At 36.6% G+C, this 19,711-nt stretch overlaps 1 protein-coding gene and 1 long non-coding RNA gene across 2 annotated transcripts in view; both read right to left on the reverse strand.

Annotated features, from left to right (window-relative positions):
• LOC134801191 (uncharacterized) overlaps nucleotides 1-3,491 on the reverse strand; it is a 32,096-nt gene extending 28,605 nt beyond the window's left edge. The window contains exon 1 of the long non-coding RNA XR_010145635.1: nucleotides 3,436-3,491. This is a non-coding gene — a long non-coding RNA (uncharacterized LOC134801191). The remainder of the gene's footprint in view (nucleotides 1-3,435) is intronic.
• The window catches only part of LOC134801099 (TWiK family of potassium channels protein 7), a 66,798-nt gene that overhangs the window by 44,680 nt on the left and 2,407 nt on the right, over nucleotides 1-19,711 (reverse strand). The window lies entirely within an intron of this gene.

Below are 19,711 nucleotides of genomic sequence, written 5' to 3' on the forward strand. Positions count from 1 at the left end.
ATCTGGGAGATAGAGTTTTGCTCAGAAAACATATAAAAACTCAAAAATGCGCGTTTTCCCTGAGATAAGGTCTAGCTAGATCTATTTATCGCCCCGACAACCCCCATATAGCAAATTTAATCGAAATCATTAGAGCCGTTTCCGTGATCCCCGAAATATCTATACATATAATAAAGCTGAAGAGGGTCGAAAGTCTGTACATGGAAGATATTCGAAAAAAAGTTGGCTGGGGATACTTAGAATCGATAACAGAACACGTTGCAACAGTTTTTGGAATTTTTGTCTGTTTATCTGTTTATCTGTTTGTCTGTTTATTTGAACGCGCATCACGTGAAAACGGCTGAACGGATTTTGATGCAAACTTTACTAATCTGTCGAGAACATCCCCGGCTAGGTTATAGGCTATAAAAATTCAACCCCTAAAAGGGGGGGTAGCCACAACACTCGATTGACTTAAGTTTGCCCCTGAATCTTATGGCGCTACTTAGGGAGGAGGGGCAAACTTTTTTCAAATATGTGCTACCACTATAGAAGTACCCTGGGAAAATATCAGATGGCGCTGAATTTAATACGTGTTGACATGAATAAGCCACCGAGGAAGGATTTTGCCAAATTAACTCTAACTTTAGAAGAGAGGGTATGGATATCAACAAATTTAATTGAATAAATATGTTGATTTAATAATACAACAAAATTAAACGACAGTAAATTAATTGCCCCTCATTGCACAGTGCCATCTTTTGGGGAACTGAGTAAACATTAAGTAATCAAGAAAACTAAAAATGAGTTTACATAGTTACGTAGTGGTAAAATAAACACACATATCAACACGCGTACAATTGCATAATTATTTAAAATTATTAATTTTCTCCGTCATGAATTATACCTAATCGTAATTATATCGCATCCTTATCAAATCCATATTCATACGTATACAGCACTTAATAATGGCCACGAAGGTGGGTACTTTGAAAAAAAAAAAACATTGACCTCTGTCATTTGCAGTGCCGGATTAACCCTTTTAAGCAAAATAAGCACTTGCTTATGGCACCACGACGTCTAGGGGGCACCAACACCGTAGACAAAAAAACACGCAGGCTGCATCAGCATTGCAGTCGTCGTGGAGTAGGTACCCACATGAAACTTTTATACGTGTACCCATTTAATAACTAAGGGTCGTAGGGGTCAAGTATTATTTGGAAACTTAGCAAAAGACAACTCCAAATCATAACGGGGGTGTTTACTGGCCATTACGGGGTCAAAGGATTTCTGGCCAAGATGGGACACTCTGACAACACCGATTGTCGTATGTGTGGCGAAGAGGAAGAGACAGTAAGACACTTAATGTGTGAATGTCACGCCCTCGCCAGACAAAGAATGAAGGACTTTGGAGCAGGATACCTGGAACCAAAGGACTTTAAAACGCTACCCATGAGCTCCATCATCCGACACATGGATATGGTGGGAAAAGCTCTTGAGTAGTTGACGGATCTCTTCTAGGGGGTAACTGCACAAAAGATCCCTATGGGTCGAAGTGTATCCGCAAGGGCCCCCGAAAACAATAAGATAAGATAAGATAAGGGGTCAAGTAAGAGAGTGAGGGTACGTAAGAACATCTCCAACGTAGGCTTTCGATTTGACCTTACGCGGAGGCCCTTAAAGTCATGGAAAAATATCTTGCTTTCGGGCTTGCGGCCAGCCGATTTTTTCGACATAGGTTAACGATTTTATAGCGAATTTTGTTCTCTTGCACGCCAGATTTGTCGACCAAGCCGAGCTGCTCCTTAGCCGCGATCCTGAGACCTAACTGTCAAAGTGTTATAAGGGGCCCCGTGAAAGCCGAAAACTAAAAGCATCCTATCAAGTAGCGCTTTCGAGTGAAGCCAAAGAGCGCGCAGTAGAAGAGTCGTGATTACATGCATAGATTCGATTTCAAGCCACTCTTTTGCAGTTCGGCGTTAGGTCTTATGCGAGGCCTTCTGCCTTACGGCAAAGTTGATCTTCTGCCCTAATTACACTTGGGCGTGGATCCAAATCCAAGCTTTCCTCTTTCGCAGCTGGGCCTTCTGCCTTGATCACACTTCGCCAATTCAATTTACTTGCTAAATTCCAAGCTCTGCTTTCTTGCATCTTTTCACCTCTCTTACATCAAACAACCTCGCTGAGACCCTTAAATATCGAGCCCTATGCGAAGCTAGGCTGATAAAAAACTGTCCCATCCCTTCTCTGTATGAAATCCTGGATTCGCGCCTGGTTGGGACTAAAACTAAAAATGTACAACTGTCTATCAAATTGTGTTTTTTATATCGAAAAATTTTCGCGCTCGCTTCGCTCGCGTTTTCAATTACTTTCTAAGATATGAGTCATATCATATGACAAAGGTGACATTCGGGTGGCGATTGCAGCAGCATTACTCGGTTGCTACGTTACTGCTGCAGCACTGTCAATTTTCGTGATAAAATGATGTGACTGATTTTCATACTAAAATTAAAAATGTACAACTGTCTATCAAATTGCGTTTTTTATATCGAAAAATTTTCGCGCTCGCTTCGCTCGCGTTTTCAATTACTTTCTAAGATATAACAAAGGTGACATTCGGGTGGCGACTGCAGCAGCATTACTCTATTGCTACGTTACTGCTGCAGCACTGTCAATTTTCGTGATAAAATGATGTGACTGATTTTCATACTAAAAGTAAAAATGTACAACTGTCTATCAAATTGCGGTTTTTATATCGAAAAATTTTCGCGCTCGCTTCGCTCGCGTTTTCAATTACTTTCTAAGATATGACAACGGTGACATTCGGGTGGCGACTGCAGCAGCATCACTCTGTTGCTACGTTACTGCTGCAGCACTGTCAATTTTCGTGATAAAATGATGTAACTGATTTCCATACTAAAAGTAAAAATGTACAACTATCTATCAAATTGCGTTTTTTATATCGAAAAATTTTCGCGCTCGCTTCGCTCGCGGGAGACCTACATCTCTGTCGTTAAAATCACGTGTAAAATTTTAATAAGGGCGAATAAAACTATTGATATTGGAGTGTACTTTTATTTAGTGGTACCTAACTGTAAAATATTTTATCTGGACTACAGTCCTGTAGCATATCCATCTGTCAACTTTACTTCAAGTTCCGCCTCCAGGGGAGAGGGAGAGAAATTAGGATTAGAAATTAGCCGCTTACTGACACTGACCGAATTCCACGCGGGCGCAGCCGCGGGCACAGCTAGTAGATATATAAATAAACACGAATTGCTCGTCTAAAGGTATTAGATTAGATTAGATTAGATAGATAGATTAGATTTACTTCGATTAAACTTTGGCCAATTGCACCTGTTTTAATTAAGTAATTCGGTTCTTCAAAGAAAGGAGTGTGCAGGCTTTTAAAGGGTCGGCAACGCGTATGTTACACCCCTAGAGTTACCGGCGTACATAGGGTACGGTCACCGCTTACCATCAGGCGGGATGTATGCTTGTTTGCCACCGACATGGTATTAAAAAAAATTAAAACGACTTCTTAAAAGTTAGATACCTATATAGGTAGATGTTTAACTATAGTCGATTAACGGCTCGATTCGGAAAATGAATTAGATTTCTACTAGACTTCAACAAGTTACGATACGGATAATTTAAAGATATTTGTAAGATAGATATGTCAAATTTGACGTTTCCGCGATTCTGGAGGTCCTCTTGAACGATTTCGACAAGTTATGACTTAGTTATCCAAGTCACATCTAGTCGATATCTAATGTAGATCTAGTTGATCTCTAAATCGTCTCAAGATCTTGTGATTATCTCGAAATCCGAATAGGCCTGTAAGTTTCATTGTGTTAATATTTCATTTAATGCATAATTTATGTCGCTATATCCTCTCTGGGTTTATGTTGTGAGACTTTGTACACACGAAATGCAGTAAAATAAATGTAGCAAGTGAAATATGTGGTGGCAAAGTTCCATGTTTATGTATCCACTGATTAATGTTTAAGTACTATCCTAAAACCACATTTTCATAGCGTGCGTAGAATCTAACTAATGATGACCGATTATTGGCGAGTGCAGGCCCTACGGTCGGCGTTGCAGGACTGCAGGTGGTCTCATATATCATATCATTATAGGGACCGTGCGCGTTGGATGCTCTGCCATGTTGTGGCCTGAATCTGAAACATATATGTGCACATGTACATTGCCAAAGCAAGTGCTACCATCTACCTTTCTCGTCGGTACGTTTCCTTGTGCATAGTAGGTTCTGCCATCTTGGGGGCTACATCGGAAGCATGAACGACACATTTACGCCTCGCGCCAAAAATCTGACGGCTCCTATCCTGCCCCCTAATAGTTCATGCACGGGGCCTATAGCGGGGCCAGGGTGTGAAGCCAAACTGCCAATCGTTACGCTCCTTAGCGAACGAAATGCAACTGTCATTGTCGAATATGGAAGAATGATAGAGAGAGATAACTATTACGCTATGCTACGGAGCGTTAACGATTGGCATGTTGGCTAAGCACCCTGAACTGACAAAATGAGCATGGCGCCATTGCCGGCCTCGTATAGTGGAGTTCACTAAGCTATGTCGGTCGAGATGTCGGGTTTTACATGTTATAGGTAATGTATTGAATACTTTTTTAGGGTTCCGTACCCAAAGGGTAAAACGGGACCCTATTACTAAGACTCCGCTGTCCGTCCGTCCGTCCGTCCGTCCGGTCCGTCCGTCTGTCACCAGGCTGTATCTCACGAACCGTGATAGCTAGACAGTTTAAATTTTCACAGATGATGTATTTTGTTGCCGCTATAACAACAAATACTAAAAAGTACGGAACCCTCGGTGGGCGAGTCCGACTCGCACTTGTCCGGTTTTTTTTAATTTTAGCAAACAGAGATACCTAATTTTTTCAAGTAAATGACTATTTAGTTTATCTAATGTCCTGCGATGTCAAAATAATTACGATTTTTCATAAGTATCTATTTTCATAAAATCGTCTCTAGTTAGCGATTTTATTTCACTGAAAAAAAATGAAACGACTCAAGCTATTCTTTTTTCAACCATGATTAAAGTATACTAAAAGGGCCCACTGCTTAACAGTCCGCCGGACGGTATCGGCCTGTCAGTTGTTCGGTACTGTCAAAATTTTTGTTCTTACTGACAGGCCGATACCGTCCGGCGGACTGTTAGTCAGTGGGCGCCTTAAGTGCGTTACGTCTAAAGCTTTTTAATTAAATTCTGTAGTTGTCAAAAAAGCATAAATTTCAATAAAGTGGCTAAAATCACAAATTCTCTCCGGGCAGCTGCGTCGCCCACTTGCTTATCTATTCAACGTACCTATCAGTAAAGAACTATTTTATGTCTGACCTCTCATTACTAGCAGTTATAACTAATAAAAGGGTCAAGATATACTAGGTGATAGTTAAAAGTCGGTGTTTGGTGAATGAGAGTAGTGAGGCGCGAAGGAATTTTGAACGGTGACAGAAATAGTATGTTTATTTATATCGTGTTTATATTATTACACTCTAGGCTAGTGGCAATGACTCATTCTTGACGACGATTTGTGAAAATAGCCTAATTATAATAAACTTGCGTGTTAACTGTCATATAATATTACTTATTATGTTGTAACACCGTGCACCAGCTACAATATTATTGCCTAACGGCCTGATTCAAATTTTTAACTACGTCACATTCATATGTATTATGTATATAGATTATACGACAAAAAAAAAGATACGACATGGATCGGATATGTCAGCATCAAAAGTGACGTTTCTTCAAACAAAAACGTCACCTTTGGCACTGAAATATCCGATCCATATCGTATTTTTGGCAAATTTTTGACGTATCTTAAATATCGAATCAGGCTGTCAAGGGGCCCACTGATTACCAGTCCGCTGGACGATATCGGCCTGTCAGTTAAACGCAAAATTTTACAGCTCCGAACAACTGACAGGCTGATATCTGCGAACTGGTAATGTGTGGGCCCCTTTGATGCCAAACTATTAAGCCCCATTTTTACACGGCGCGGCCACAGAATAACTAATAGTACTACCGGCGCACATCGTCTACATGACAATAAAAATACTGTGGAAGGGATAAAGTTGTTGCCTTATTATAAAGAATAAAAAAATCATAAATTAAAGTAAAATAAATAAATATAAAATGTATAAGTTATGCGCAAAGATGTATGAAGTAGATACAAGATACGCAACTCGGTAATGCTTGATAAATTCTCGTATAATAATTATTTGTTCTGTCATAAAATGCTGCTTTTAGCTTTTAATTAACTAAGCGCCACTTGCACCATCTATCATCCTGAATACAGCTTTTCGTATTTTCCAATCCGCTAACCTTACGTCTTGATACATTCAAGAGGCCGTTACAAGCCGCTATGCAACTCAAAAAAATTTGTAGTCTTCCTCTTTCGCACTCATGAAATGTTCATATAGGTACAAAGTAGGAAGCCATCACTCCATTTTGCACACTTAAATTATGTTGAAGCGTAAGCATCATTCTAGCTCTATGAAAGGGGTCGACAAACCAATAGGTACCTAGTGCATATAATTGTTCTCGCGGAAACGTTCGTCTTTGTACCGAACCTCAGTACTAATTGTACCGAGACTGACTGAAATAGCAAGACACGTTAAGACGAAACAGGAGCTGAGTTTTAAATATTTTAGGTAAATATACCCGTCTCGCTAACGGAAGCGGCACCTAAAAGTAGTGCGATAAGGACAAGGCGAAAAATCCTGCGTAAAAATCTTAAAAATCGAGGTTTCGTACTCCTCTGTTTCCTCCTCCAAAACTTAACCAATCGTAACCAAATTTGGAAATCTAAATGATTATGAAATTATCTGTGTCGGACCGTTTTGCTTTTTTGGCTAATTGATATCAGTTTTGAATGCCACGCCTCTCATTGCGGCATAGTCAATAAGGCCATTTTGGCCATTTTTGAAGGGCTCTAGCAAGGACCGGAAAACCCCTCTTTACGCTTAATCCTATCAATTCGGTAACCCAATCGATTCGGTTACCGTATCATTCGGTAACCCTATCATACTGTTACCTGATTGTAATGGTAACCTTATTGAAACGGTAACCCTAACCTTTAACCGAGTTAATCTCAAAACCCCATCGCGATAGGGTTTTTGTTAAGGGTTTTTAACAGGTTTTCATTCAGTTATGGTAACCTTTATTATCGGTTGCTTACTGGTTTGCTACATTAAAGTAGTTTTAGTGATGTGCCGTCAGAACTAAAAAAAATACTAAAAAATTTGTTTATTTTATTTACTTTATTTATATTTTGTTGATTTTATTGATTTTACTTATTAAATTAATTTAATTTAATTTATATATTTAATTGATTTAATTTGTTGATTTTTTTTTATTTATTTAATTTATTTAATTTATTTAATTTATTTAATTTATTTAATTTATTTAATTTATTTAATTTATTTAATTTATTTAATTTATTTAATTTATTTAATTTATTTAATTTATTTAATTTATTTAATTTATTTAATTTATATAATTTATTTAATTTATTTAATTTATTTAATTTATTTAATTTATTTAATTTATATAATTTATTTAATTTATTTAATTTATTTAATTTATTTAATTTATTTAATTTATTTAATTTATTTAATTTATTTAATTTATTTAATTTATTTAATTTATTTAATTTATTTAATTTATTTAATTTATTTAATTTATTTAATTTATTTAATTTATTTAATTTATTTAATTTATTTAATTTATTTAATTTATTTAATTTATTTAATTTATTTAATTTATTTAATTTATTTAATTTATTAAACTTATTTAATTTATTTATTTTAATTATTTTAGTTATAATATAATAATATTTATAATAAGAACACACCACACAAGTAGGTATAAAGATAAACAAAGGAAAGGCAAAAAAACTTGTTTGTGCTGGAGGCTTCATAGACCGCCCATGCCAACCTCGGTTATTCAATAATAAGTTGAATTTAAGTGTGCGTAATTACAATCGTTTGAACTGGTCAAAAACCTCATAATGAGGTAACTGAATAGACTGGGTTTTTATTTCGGTTACCGGTAACAGAGGTTAACTCGATCTGATACGGTTACCGAATCAAAGTGTTACCTTATTAAGCGGTTACCATTATGGTAGGGGTTTTTATAAACACCTCTAAAATAACCCTATGAAAAACCCCGGTTAAGGTAACCGGTTCCTGTCCCTGGGCTCTAGCGCCTTAAAAAACAAAAATATCCAAAAAAAGCAAAACGGTCCGACACAGATATTGACAATATTAATCTGTGTTGAAAAAATCATTGCTCTAGCTTCAAAAACCACGGAGGAAAACGAGGAGTACGTTTGTATGGGGAAATGACCACTCCCGTTGGCTCTTAAATACGTTTCCGTGAAAATACGATGAAATATAATTCTGCACTACATCTGTATCTCTAGTCTAGCTCTGTGATAGGAGTTGACAACCCAATACCTAGCATCTGTGACATTGCCAATGCACGTGATATGCGCACGCGACTCGTACTCTGACTTGCCAATTGTCGTGAAAGCTGTCATTTAGCAAGAACTACATCGGCAAATAAAAAAAAATATCTGGCGCCTAAATTATTGTCGACGAAACTTATATATTTATAAACAACATTGGTACAATTTCGCGTTTACTATAATGCGTTCGCGTTGTCATTCAAGAACGTAGGTAAATTATGATATTAATTTAATCCCAGAATGAGGGTGTCGCGCTTAAACTAATGTAAGTACATACGAGAACACATTAACGAGAACGTGTAACATTCGAGCACGACCACAAGAGTATGAGTGCGCAAGGTTAATAATCTAATACAGTACGAACCAAAACCATAGGTTAAGGCCTGAAATTTCGTAATGTGCCTTTCTCTTGAGTTATCAAGTGATAGAAAGGCATATTTCCGGGTATATAATGAACTTCGATTTTCAGTTCGCGTCCCTATGAGCTCCAGAAAACTTAAACACAGTTTTCGTAATCGCAACATTTTCGTTCCAAAACCAGACGCTGCTCCAGAGCCATAAATTACGTGCACGTTTCTTAGCAGTTTGGGACGATGTCCAATATTTCAAAGGAGACAAACGTCCAACCGACTCTAAAGTTAACAACTTTCCATTAGTGAACCTTATTGTCTTTGAAATAGGGTTGACGTATTGTCAGTTAACATGTAAACTTTCTGTCACTGTCGAAAATAAGACATGGCCAGACGGTTCGTCACAGAATATTAGTAAAATTACCAGTTTTTGTGAAAAATGCTCGTCAATAATATGTCGTTTGAAATAAGACTTTAACTATATTGTAATAAGAAATATGTATTTGTGATTCAGTTATATTGGCGCCCTTGGCGCTAGTGTTACAGTGGGTTTGGAGTCTTTGTAGTTCTTTACCTTCATATTTATTACCGCCATTTCTCTTGACTTTAAATAACTTCGACACCACCACATATAACAGGCGTAACACACATTGGAAATATCATTCAATTAGTTACTTTACAGTATTCTTGCGTAATAAATGCCAAAAAATTGTAATGAATTATGGGCAGATATTTTAAGGGCCAGGCCTAGCAGGCGCCTTTTATTAGGAAAGCGAAACATCTTGTAAAACGGAGAGCCTTGGTGCACAAAATAATTACATGTGGTCGCGACCCTCAGTCATGACCACGTCATGACGAAACGAGGAAGACGAAGAAATTCCAAATGCAAACTGATTTTCTAATGGCACTTACAATTAACTAACAAACCCACTCAGAAACAATTACGCAACCCATGTCTAATTAACTCTGAAAAAAATAATGAAATGTTTGTTTTTTCCGGTCCGGTCGGTGTTGGCACAAGGTATGAAAACTTTGTGCCTACAGGCGCCAATTTTCGAGAGCTGATTGTAGTACTAGTACTAGTAATCGACGGTATAGATTGACCAGTTTTTAGTCTGTTTAGTGTGCCACTACCACTGGGCAAAAGCCTCTCCCCTGGATTTTAATAACTCCCGATTTCGGGATTCTTCCGGCCAATACTTAAGAAAGGTGTCCAAGTTGTCTCGCCATCTCCACTTAGGCCTACACTTAAATAGTAGATTATAATTATTAAGTACAAAAATTGAATTTTTTGAAAATGTTCCTCTACAACTACGGTACGTATTATATTCCACTATTGTAAACTGTAAGTTCAATATAGAAAAGCGGCAAAGTAAACAAAAACATCTACCCAGGAAATCGTTAACACTTTGCCTGTAAAATGTTAGGATTAATAAGCAACATCATTTTGGTTTCATGTTAACTTTTATTACTCTCAGAAAGCACAGCACACACGTAGCGGCGGAGCGGCGCGCACCGCCGTGAAACCTGATTGAATCTACCGGATATTCAGATGAGTAAGATTACTTACTTACCTACTTCTTCTGACCGAAAATTGACATCGGTTTTAGAAAGAAAGAAAGGCCGCTAGAAAAAGGTGCAAAATGAAAAATAATGTTGACTGACACGGCAGGTTTACTTTCACTGCGATAAAATTGGTCAAAATAAAAAAATACGCGTGTCATAAAATCAATATCTGGGAGACCGAGCTTAACTCGGAAAACGTATAAAAACTCAAAAATGCGCGTATGCGCGCCAATTACGAAGACGATCGTCGAGGTCGTATCTAAACCGGTTTTAAACCTTATCAAGTGGTTAAATCGAAATCGGGCTCCGAGTCTTCGCAATAGATAGCTGAGCGAATACTAATCCCATCCAAGACTAGCTGAGCGAATACTAAACAATCTCATTCAAGGCGCAATCGAGAAATCATTTCGATAATGAGTAGGAGCCACACATAATTTTGTAGGTAACAGTAACACACGACAGCGTATCGCCACGAAATGTAGTACCGTATGTTTAAAGTCTAAAAGCTACTTAGTAAAAGTTTGGACCTTGTACGATCTTGAGTTAGGGATCAATATTAAAGAAATTTTAAATTTTAGTGCTCTAAACTTAAGTGGATTAAAATTTAATTAAAATACGGCGAGAATAAGTTTTTATCCGTTAAGTGCCGAATTAGTGGTTTGACGACTTGATAAGTGGAACTAAGTTTTATTTAATTAAATAAAATCTAGAATTCTAGAATGAAAATTTTCTAACCTTATAAATGTCAACAAACACTAGATTAATTGTGAACAGTCAGTCAAACGAGAGACCCATTGGGATTAGAGTTTGCTCCAAATACTGATTTTGTATTAAGGTGGTTCGCCTAGGTTACTCAAAACTTAACTCTCGCTAGATGGCACCACTTTTGCAAAATTTCAGGTTTTATTTTTTTGTGAAATGGTCATGGTATTTGTATACTTAAAAGTATGTTTCGCGCACTCTTTAAATAAATATTGAACTATTAAAATAAACATTGAATACTTCATTGTGCAAAAACCACCTTTTTAATTCGACGGAGTGTTGCTGTCACGCTTTTTCCTACTATTACTCACACATGCAAACAGTGTTTCCTTGATCCTTGTAGTAGACAATTTCGCACAACGTAAGAATGCTGCAATGGCGTTGCGGTATGTTCGTGGAAATACGTGCAAGAGGATTGGGGTTCAAGACTGATGCGAGTAGGTAATTTCTTTTTATTTATTTTTGTCTTTTTGTGTTATCTTACCTTTAAACGAGCAATTATTATATATATATATATATATATATATTTATTTATATATTTGGATGATATCAGAAACGGCTCTAACGATTTCAATGAAATTTGCTATAAGGGGTTGGATCTCTTAGCTAGGTCTGATCTGTGAGAAAACGCGCATTTTTGAGTTTTTATATGTTTTCTAAGCTTTGGTCGGTCTCCCAGATATTCAATCTCATCTTCCTCGCGTGGGGTCCGCTTGGCAACTAATCCCAGAATTGGCATGGGCGAATTTTACGAAAGCGACTGCCCTGACCTTCCAACCCAGAGAGTAAACTTATTGGGATTAGTCCGGTTTCCTCACATTGTTTTCTTTCACCGAAAAATAGGTATCGGTATATAAATAGGTTCCGGTAAATAGGTATCAAATGATATTTCGTACAAAAGTTCCGAAAAATCATTGGTACGAGCCGGGGTAAGAACCCGCGACCTCCGGATTGCAAGTCACACGCGCTTTCCGCTAGGCCACCAGCGCTTCCCCCAGATATTCAGTATTATTTGGTATTATCAAAGACATATGTAACTTCGTATAAGACGAATAAAGTCTAAGGAAAAAACGTGCCTCGGAATTCAAGTAAAAGTCATTCTCGAATAGATGCCGCACACACCTTTAGCCTATCCTCGGCTAGATGGCGCGACGACGCCGTTTCATATTTAACAATTTTAACACATAGATATCAGTGAATGAACATGGATCAAAATGATATAAAAATAATAAAATCATTTATCCATATATATACATTTTTTGATAACTTTATACGTTTTCATTTTGAGTTTTAGTCGTGTGTCGATAGATGGCAGTAAATTTACAGTGACTACAAAATTTACAATGACAGGACCCCTCTATACTATCTATTCTTTTTGGTATTATCAATAAATTACTTTATCAACGTTTTCAAAAAATATATTCAATACCTGATTTTCATAGATTATGATCTTTTTGGGTTCTTCCAACTCAGAATCACTAGCATATTCTTCTTGAATCCTGATGCTAATATAAAAACTATGTTCCAAATATTTGTATAGAAGTTTTAGTTTCCGCTACGTCAAAAAAATGTCTAATATAGGTAATAGGAAGAAAGATGATGCAACAATATATTATGGATTCTAATAAAGTTATAATTTACTTACCGGGTAGTAACTAGTAATAATTGTGTTTTTCATTCATAGACAAAATTCCATTATTTTCAACTACAGGAAATTTTATACATTTCTTTTTGATTGCAGTGAGGATGTCCTGATTGTATAAATCCAAGAGATTAGGTAGAGTATAATTTCTAATTATCTTTGTAAAAAATAAACGAATACGCTTAGCCCATACTTAATCCCCATAATAAATAAAAAAAACAATACGAAATTTAGGTCTAAAAAAAAGACAAAAAGTTATGTCCCAGCTGGGGATCGAACCGGGAACCTTCCGTTTATAAGCAAAAAAGCGACTGTTTACAAAACACACCATGATAGTTCTTAGCTAAGCTGACGAAGTTCGGGTACTTATTCTCGCTTCGGTCAATTAAGTACCTGTCAACAAAATTGCACTAAACATGACGGCACTCCAAATTCGCGCCGTGGTCAGCCCGGCAACGTCGGAAATGGTATGGCAACGTCGCAAATGTATCTGTACACGACATTTGTGACACACACATACGTAAAATTGATGAAAAGTTAACTATGATTTTTGCATGATTTCTGTATGAAACATTGTTTTCCTATTCATTTCGCGCAAACGAATATTCGAAAGTAGATAAATGCGGAAATATTTATGTACTAATAGTGTGTAGTGACTTAATGCAATGCGATTGAATTTTGTATGAAAATCGAACCACCTTAAGAGAACCGGGAAAATCCGGTTCCGGTACATTTACACAAAGAGTAGCGATTGCACACACAAATTGGGATATTGATATAGGTAATACCTATGTACGTTAATCATATATGCCTAATATTATCCCTTTGATCGTCAGATAATTACATCTTGTGGTATTATCAGATTGGACTATGTTGTCAATTTCAGATAATTAATTATATCGCCACGCTATATTATTATCGTAATTGACGATATCCTGAGACCGCATTGGAAAATAATAATTCGGTGTCAATATTTGGGCCATTTTATTTACACTACCTATACTTTTTTATTTTGGAATTTTATGTCCCTAGCTCAGAATCAACGATTACATTATTATGCCAAGTAACTAATTATTTTTTATTTAAACTTGAGAATTAAATTGAAGGCTGTAACATTGAACATTAAATATTATGCTACACATTAAGTACTCTTGCAGTTGGCATCACTAACATGTTAATATGTCTTTTGTCACATGTCACGACTTGAGCATTGTTATGTTAATCTCCTAGCCTAGTATTGACATTATATGTGACATTGTAAGTTCATGCCTACCGCCGTATGTGTGTTTTAGTTTATTTTCACCTCAGCAGCTCAAACAAGTAGGTTGTTTACGATTCACTAGTTGAATAAAGTACAAAACTTTTTAATGTGGTATCATTTATATATTAAACAGTGATTCATCATTTATGTCTTCTCGCATGAGGTGAAAAGTTGTAAGTGCATCGCGGGGCCAAAGTTATTGGCAAGTTAGTCCCACCCCCACCCCACGCTACTCTCAACAATCACGAACATAGCGAGTGATTCTAATTTAGGCGCGCAGACCCCGGTCTACAGTAAGAAATAAAGTGTCAATCACGAAATATGCCAAAAATCTAGCCATGTGGTAACCCTATTACGTGTATGTTTCTACACGATATATCTCCGCTAAATACACGCAAAATGTTTTTTTCAGGATAGGCGCTGTTCTGGAAATTCCCTCCAAATACATTTAAACAAGCGAGTATCGCGTAGGTAGTAATTACAATAATTTAGTAGAATTTAGGCCGAACACCGAACACCTGAGAGGAAGTCAAATCTATATAAATAGCGGCTTAGAAATGCGACAATGTTGTTTTGTTGAACTGGAACGTCTACAAGGGATTCTTATTTTAGAACTACATATTTATGTTGTGGAACGGAAACTATCAGATCAGTAATAATGACAGTTATTATGAATAATGACATTACTATTGACAATGTAGAGGCACAGAATAAATAATAGTACTAGGTACAGAAGACTCACTCTCTAACAAAACGCGTCTGTTACGATCAGCACATATGGCCGCTAGGTGGCTACAGCGCCACGTGCGGCTTATGGCTAGCCACCAAAATTGGTGTGGAACGGATGTACTTGTAGCTAACTGTTGCAAAGCGACGAAATCGCGGAGTGAGCCACGCCTGGTAGAGATGAAAATGAAATAATATAATAACTGGAATAGAACAATAGTTAATGTAATTCTTACAGCGAATGTGTCTAGTTCGCGTGGTTTGCAAAGTTTAGCGATATTGCCAGCCTTTAAATGTAAATAGGTACCGCATATATTGTTTTCTTTTTACTTCTTCAATTAAGTTATTTGCATAATTATTTTGACGTTAGGTAATAGTTCCTTTTGTAAATCAGGGGTTGCTAACAGTTTTTCCTATGACTCCCATTCATCATTATTGAATTTTGTGGGGCTATGCTTACATTAAATAATATACATACTGTTGGCGACTGGCTGGCGCGCGACCTCTTTGGAACATATATACTTTATAAAACCTTTTGATTTATTATTGTCAGTCAGTCTGCCTATCACCGTTAGTCTGATAACATATTAGTGCTGTATTTAATTAATAAAATAATTTAATATACAGGGTGGAAAGATAAGTCGGGCCTTGGAGGGAAACTACCTTAAATCCTTAAGCTGGCTCATTTTACTTAAAGGAGACATTCCTTTATTTTTAAAAAGAAACAAAACTGCATTCAAAGTATTTTTCTTTTTTTCTTCAATTGGGCTTGTCTAAAAATCTTGAGTACTAAATATTAGATTTTATGGATACTTTGTACGACAGACGAGTGTAAGACCTAATGTTTCTTGGAGAAATGTTATCATTAACATTAACTGTATCGACTAGTAGAATAAAATTGCGAGTTTTTATTTTTTGGAATTTTTAGTCGGTTCGAGTCCCGGGCGAAGCAAGTGAGATTTAGAAAATCTTTGAATGCAGTTTTGTTACTTTAAAAAAATAAAGGAATGTCTCCTTTAAGTAAAATGAGCCAGCTTAAGGATTTAAGGTAGTTTCCCTCCAGGGCCCGACTTATCTTTCCACACTGTATAACGTGTCTCTATCATCTCGTAAGTCATTAATACAGTCCACTCCATTAGCTATCACATACCATATATTTTAATAAATAAATAATTGCTTTTTCAGAGACTTCTTGTAAGCATGTAACTTACCCAGATTAGATAACGGATTGTTGTATAGTAAGTACTGTAAGTATAAAATATACCCTATTTTAGAATGTAACTCTAAATTTTTAGGTTAATTTACCGCCAGTTCGAAATCCGGCAAAATAATGTAGAAAGGAGAACAACATTGCTTAATAATCTAAACGTAGCGAACGAAAGATTAATGGTATTGCAAAACCTTTTTCCTGAAGGGTTAAACAACATAGCTAGTAAATATATAATACAGCTTAAATACTTAAGCGTCGGAATTTTCACCAGCAAGTTCGAATTTTCAAACGTAAGATATTTATAAACTTAGCGCTCAAACTTTAGTAAAGTACTCGTAGGTAAAAACATTAAAAGTTCTTCGTGTAGGTGGTTATGTACAGTCACCTGCAATAATATATTACACAACGAAGACCGCAAAAATATCTGACTCTTATTTGTAGAGCCATAAGAGCGGGTCACATATTTTTGCGGCCTTCGAAGAGTAATAGTTATTGCAGGAGACTGTACAAACCCGATATGGAATTTATAGCCGGTCAAGCAAGTTTGTCAGTAGAAAAATTCAAATTTTCTATGGGACGATAACCCTTCGCACCTACATTTTTTAAATTTGCCTCTCTTTTCTACTGACGGAAATGACAGAGTATAGGTATATGTTGAGAATTGAATTTATGCTGTTATTTTGAAAAGTTAACTTACATAGAGATGGACCAAGCTAACTCTAGTTGCAATGACAAAGTGTAAAATGTCATCATTATCACTGTCAAAATGTCAAATTTCTATGAAAATATGACGTTTATAGCGCGACATAAAATAGTGGAAAAAAATGGAACTAAGAAAATTTCATACTAAATTGTTGCCATGTTTAAGCATTTTACGTCAAAAATGGGACAGTTACGTAGGAAGTGGCGCCCTCAATAAGTTTCTACGATTTCTTGTTGCACTATATAATGATACTCCCTAGCTCATTTTATTATATTTAAAGTTGGTGCTTTAGCTTAGATTAACTCTTAGTAATTGGAGCAGTGACAAATAATATCAGGAACTGAATATAACAGACTAGAAGCCTTTGTTCTCAAGACGGTTTAGGAGACAATAGAGATTATCAGAAAATGAAAATTGTTTGTTAGAGAGTGGGACAGTATGAATGCTTCTTTGATTCGGTCAAATTGTGTTTTTTGAAAAACAAATTATAGCCAGCTTGAAATAAATGTAGTATGATACCTTTGGGTATGATGCTTTACGCACACTAGCGTCCTAACCCTCCCCCTGACGCAAAGGGGGGGGGCGGCTTGATCCCCTTGTCCCATATTGACAGTTTATTTTTTGGGGATTTTATACATTTTAGGAAAAAACGTGTCAATAAAAGAAATAATAACTACACCTTATAAAACAAAGTCCCCCGCCGCGTCTGTATGTTTGTTCGCGATAAACTCAAAAACTACTCAACGGATTTTCATACGGTTTTCTCATATCAATAAAGTGATTTTTCAGGAAGGTTCAGGTGTATAATTTGTTAACTTAACCCGTACGAAGCCGGGACGGGTCCAATCCTTATTAAATTTTTAACAAAAAAGGTTATTTCAATATATTAATTTTTTATATGATGCACCATATTCATGTTAGGTATAGCTAGATGAACTTCGATAAAATTTAACCGTTGAACAAGCTGGTTCTGCTCAAAGAGTATAATAATATATGTATAGTAAAAGAGAGCCAACTCGCGAGTAAATGTCAAAAAACGTCGACACTAACGCTCCTAGCGGATTTTTGTTACAAACCTTTACGTATGTGTGCGTGGCACACATGCATAGAAATAAAGACTATGGCGCTTTTTTCCTTGACCGTTTACAGTGAACTACAATGAGGGTTCCATTCTTTCACCTTCTTGCAAAGCAATCACGTGAAAAATGAATACACCTCATTGTAGTGCACTGTACACGGTCAAGGAAAAAGGCGCCAATATATTATGTACTATAATACCTATTCATTCAGTGACGATTTACTACCTAGACCAGTATTTTATAAATGTTCATACCAAAGAATATTTTAGTCACAAAAGTAAAAACACGATGTGTAAAAATATCATTTATTTTTCATTACTTACATGCGTAACAAACCAAAAAAATATTTTCTAAGGGTTCCACTTATTATAGTAAATTAGTTCGAAATAATACAAATCCACTATTAAAACATGGACTTAAATTTGACTAGCTAGCACGAGCCACGAAGCATTGATGCGTTTTGGAGTCATGTTGTTTTAAAAATTTGTGATAAAAATGCAAAGACAAAGTTTTTTTTCTTTTTAACAATTATGGCCTGAATGCGTGTTTTTTAAGACACCACAGACAAAGGAGCAAACATGTTTTTCTGCGGTGACACCATCTAGTTGATTTATATGGAAGCATCAGGTGAGGAAATGTTGCTGTAAACATAACGCTGACTGCGCTAGTTTCCATGTATAAGGTACCCCTCTCCCCTCTTTTAAGTTTGGCCCCCCTGGTTCTGCTACAAACAAAATGACGAAATGCGGCAGTTTTCCTTCGGTCGTAATAAAATGATGCCATAAACCTATGTAACGTTTGTTCTTTACAGCCTAGGCCTAACCATTTCCGGAACAAAACGACTTACAGTTTTTCACAGATTTGATCCCGTTTATTTCCGGTTGGATATGGAGATTTTTTATAACTCTTTTATAGTGTTTTTATTGAGTATGTGTTCCAAGATCGCCCACTTCGTTTTTCTCATTTTTTTAGGGTTCCGTATCCAAAGGGTAAAAACGGGATGCTATTACTAAGACTCCGCTGTCCGTCTGTCTGTCTGTCACCAGGCTGTATATGTACAGCTAGGCAGTTGAAATTTTCACAGATTATGTACCTATTTCTGTTGCCGCTATAACAACAAATACTAAAAACAGAATATAATTAATATATATATTTTTTTTATTTACATAAAAGGTACATGCTCATAAACAAAATTTACAATATCGCCAAACTGTAACCAGTTTGTTGGCGAATGAAGCGCTCACTTAACTAATCGAATGATGCACCTAAACAAAACAATTAGTAACATAAACAATAGGTAATCCTTATTATAATATAAAAAACCGGTCAAGTGCGAGTCGAGCGAGCAAAGCGAAGTTCATGTACATTCAATTTTTCCACACACGGCTGGCTATCTTTAATTTTGTTCTTAGTTCGCAAATTGCTGGCATCTCACTCTGTCACTCTAATTACGGTTTCATTAGAGTAAAAGAGAAATCCCCGCAATTTGCGAACTTCGGTGTTCGCGGTAGACCCTCTGATATACGGCAGTTCAGCCTTCTCATTTAGCCACTCGTACTTAAACCAATTATTTGTTCTGTTTGAGCACTAACCTCCTAAAGCTCATCCTTCGACCTTGCGTGGAGGCGCACCTCTCTTGGATGCTTCAGGCCTTCGGCCCAACGCAGAGCTCGGCCTTCGACCTTCGCACTAGCTGTCCACACCACGTTTCACGTAAATCAATTGCGGTTGTGGCCCTGATAGAGCTTATCCGCAATTCTTATTCTTAAGTCCGGCTCACACTTAATTGCAGACTTCTTATACGTTTTTCCAGTAATCTATAGGTATCGGGCCCAATCGCTTAACAAAAGATAGAACAAAATCGACGATCTCCTTTGCAGGAAGCATGCACATGTCGGAGGCTCCGGGCCTTCGACCTTCGTATT

The sequence above is a fragment of the Cydia splendana genome, chromosome 21 (genome assembly GCF_910591565.1).
Source record: "Cydia splendana chromosome 21, ilCydSple1.2, whole genome shotgun sequence".
Lineage (NCBI taxonomy): Eukaryota > Metazoa > Arthropoda > Insecta > Lepidoptera > Tortricidae > Cydia > Cydia splendana.